Consider the following 3295-nt stretch of genomic DNA (forward strand, 5'->3'; position numbering starts at 1 on the left):
TAGCATGAGCTTCAGGCAGCATGCCCAGTTTTTGTATTAGTCTCTATGGGACATTGGGGAATGTACATACACGTTTCATCGAACTTCTTCTATGGGTGGTGGAGTTGTAAGGAACCAATCGCCGAGGTGTCGTAGGCTAAAAGAGCCCCGAAAGCTTGACCAAAATGATAAAGAGTTCATTGGAGGGGACCAAGTCTAAGATCGAGTCCAAGACCGACTCTAAGACCGAGTTCGAGATAGAGTCCGGAATCAAGTCCAAGACCGACTCGGAGACCGAGTTTGAGACCGAGTTCAAGACCAAGCTCAAGACGGAGTCCGAGATCTGAAATCGGGTCCGAGACTGAGTCCGAGGTCGAGTCCGAGGTCGGGTCTGAGATCGGGTCCGAGATCGAGTCCGAGATCGAGTCCGAGACCGAATCCGAAGTCGGATCCGAGATCGAGTCCGAGATCGAGCCAGAGACTAAGTCCGAGTACTAATACAGGTCAAGGGGTGAAAGCCCAAAGTGTGCGTCTCCCAGGGGGGGCGGGGGCTGCAAGGGGTTCCAAATGTATAGTAGGGATAGTGAGGTCCAGGAACCAGTCTTGAAGGAACTCTCTAGTGGTGCTTCCAAATTGACTTGAGGTTGAGACTGGGGCCGAGGGGCCTTGGGTGGGAGTGAGTATGGGCTTGGGTGGTGCCGGAGGGGCCACCCAGGGAAGTGTTCAAGAGCAGCTCCCACTCCCGAAAGGGAAACCGACTGCAGTGCTCCCGGCTCATGTGGAGTGGTGCCCCACTTGAGTACCTTGCGGCTCATTGGTCCTCGCCCTTCCTAGGGGCTTGGGCCTTCCCTTCGGGATGGAAGTGGGGGGGTAGAGGTACCCATACCGGGCCGTTAGGCCACGGTGTTTCGCCCCGATGTCCCGAAGCAAGTGCTGCACCCAAGGCTTGGGATTTAGAGGGTCCCATGATCAAGTCTTGTTGTACCAAGGGGTGTTAGGAACCTGGAGGCTTGGTGTGCTTGGCTGCTTGTACCTGCGGAGAGTGTAGCCGAACCTTAAGTCCAGTCTAACCCAGGGAGGGGGATTGGGAGAGATTTGGGAATCCGTAGATGGATGGTTAACACTCCGTTGCTCGTGCAGTGAGTAGATGAAACCAACTAGGACCAAGTAGGAGCTGGTACAATAGGCAAGAACCTTGGCAAGGGAACTTAGCACAAGCCAAGGTAGTGTTGGTCGGACAGACGAGGTAAGCTGGCAAATTGGAAAGGAAAAATTTGTGGCTTACAGTCTGGCCCCAGACACGTCGGGCACCCGGACATGTCGAGCACTTGATATGTCGGGCCCCGATATGTCGGGCCCCGGACATTTCCGGCACCCGATATGTCCGGCCCCAGACATGTCGGGACATGTCAGGCACCCGATATATCCGGCCCCGGACATGTTGGGTCCCGGATATGTCGGGCACCCGATATGTCCGGCCCCAAATATATCGGGCCCCGGACATGTTGGGCACCCGATATGCCGGGCCCCGGATGTGTCTGGCCCTGGATATATCCGAGTTTTATTTTGACACGTGGCTTGGCCTTTGGTTTGATCTCATAGAGTTTTATGGTTTTCAATGTGTGCCACATTGACACATGGCATGCACTTTGGTTCGTGCTCAGAGTTTTATGGTTTTCAATGTGTGCCATATTGACACATGGCATGTGCTTTGGTGAGTTTTATGGTTTTCAATGTGTGTCACATTGACACATGGCATGCCCTTTGGCTTCTCATAGTTGGAGTTTAGTGTCCTTGTATTCCATGTGAAATACATATGTTTGGACTTGCTTGCCATTCCATGTGGTGACAATCACAACACATTCTTTGTGACTTATACCCTAGTTAATAACTAGCTAATGGCACAATTTGGCAAATACACCTTACATTGACAATTGTAAGTAGTATTTAAGGACCATACACTTTCATGCTATGGAAAAATACTCAAAGTTTATATATTAAAACAGTGATCTTACAAAAATAAATGACTTGTAAGGAAAGAAAAAAAGAGGGGGTCATTTGGACTTCCCATGTGGTCACCCAGCCTAGTACTATTCAAGCCCAGAGACACTTAACTTTGGAGGTCTGATGGGATCCAGTGCCATAGTCACGGTTTGAACCCACTTTAAAATATTTCACACTCCCCCTACTCTTATAGTGTGGGGCAGCTGATCCAAAGCTGCAGCGTACCTCCACAATCCCGTGTTCTTTTTGGGTGCCAAATTGACACGCTATTTGTCGTGCTTACATCCAGCAAGTCACTATATTGCCCAACACATTATAGTGAGGGTGTTTGGCAAACACGGTAAGCTATCATTCAGTGATATTGAGGGACTAGTCTCAATATGCAAGGGTTCTTGCTAAGCTAGTGCAAGATAGAGCAAAAGAGAACTAAAAGGCTATGCCAAGTATGCTTGGCCAAATAGACACTTAGGAATTTTGTCCTTATGCTCATCCAGCCAAGTATAGATGCTAAGTCCAATTTACTAACACTTGGAAAAAAGGGGCCAATAAAGGGAACCAGTAATACCGTCATGGTAGTAAGGGGAGAGTGTCCATAAGGACTGGCTGAAAAGTATCTTTCGATACCCGAAGTTATGTTTGTGACATAAGGCCTTGAACCTCAGGTTCCACACCACTGTCTTATAGACATGTGGCATGTGACACATGGCATATGGAGGGTTTAGGTTCCGCTTCGTGATGTTATCCTATGGTAAATCACCATATGATAAAGGGTAAAAACCACGTGTGCTACATTTGGTATCAGAGAATGAGTCTCGGCGATTACTATTCAATGAGATTGGGCAACTAGTCTCATTGCATACGCAGAGATGAAACGATGATTCGAATGGGTACACGTTTGGGTGCAAAGGCTTCGCAATTGTTCCTTGGGTATGGATTTGGTTACCTTTTTGTACTGTATTATGTGAGCTTGCTCTTGGGCTCATAAGAGGGATTGAATTATTCCGGTTGCACGAGTTTGAGCTTGGGCTCATGAGTGAGGCACATTAACAACTCAAGGTTACACTTTGAGTTGGCAAGATTAATGTTAGCCTATCGGTGGTTCCATGAGTTGTTCCATGTACCGTGGGTGAAAGTAAACCTTCCTTGGGTTTGCTATGAGTGGCAAATAGGCTGGTTCATAGCTGTTTAGCACGGCACTAGTGCATCCTTCCTAGGCATGATTAAAGTGGATGTAAGCGACTAATTTTTCCATTCTACTTTAGTCACTTAACCACACCTCCGACCATTTGGAGGAGTCTCATTCACAACCTCC

At 48.3% G+C, this 3295-nt stretch overlaps 1 pseudogene; it reads right to left on the reverse strand.

Annotated features, from left to right (window-relative positions):
• Positions 1-2025: 2025 nt before the first annotated feature.
• LOC112342276 lies at positions 2026-2144 on the reverse strand (annotated as a pseudogene).
• Between the last annotated feature and the right edge of the window lie 1151 nt (positions 2145-3295).

The sequence above is a fragment of the Selaginella moellendorffii genome, unplaced genomic scaffold, assembly GCF_000143415.4.
Source record: "Selaginella moellendorffii unplaced genomic scaffold, v1.0 SELMOscaffold_103, whole genome shotgun sequence".
NCBI classification, from domain to species: domain Eukaryota; kingdom Viridiplantae; phylum Streptophyta; class Lycopodiopsida; order Selaginellales; family Selaginellaceae; genus Selaginella; species Selaginella moellendorffii.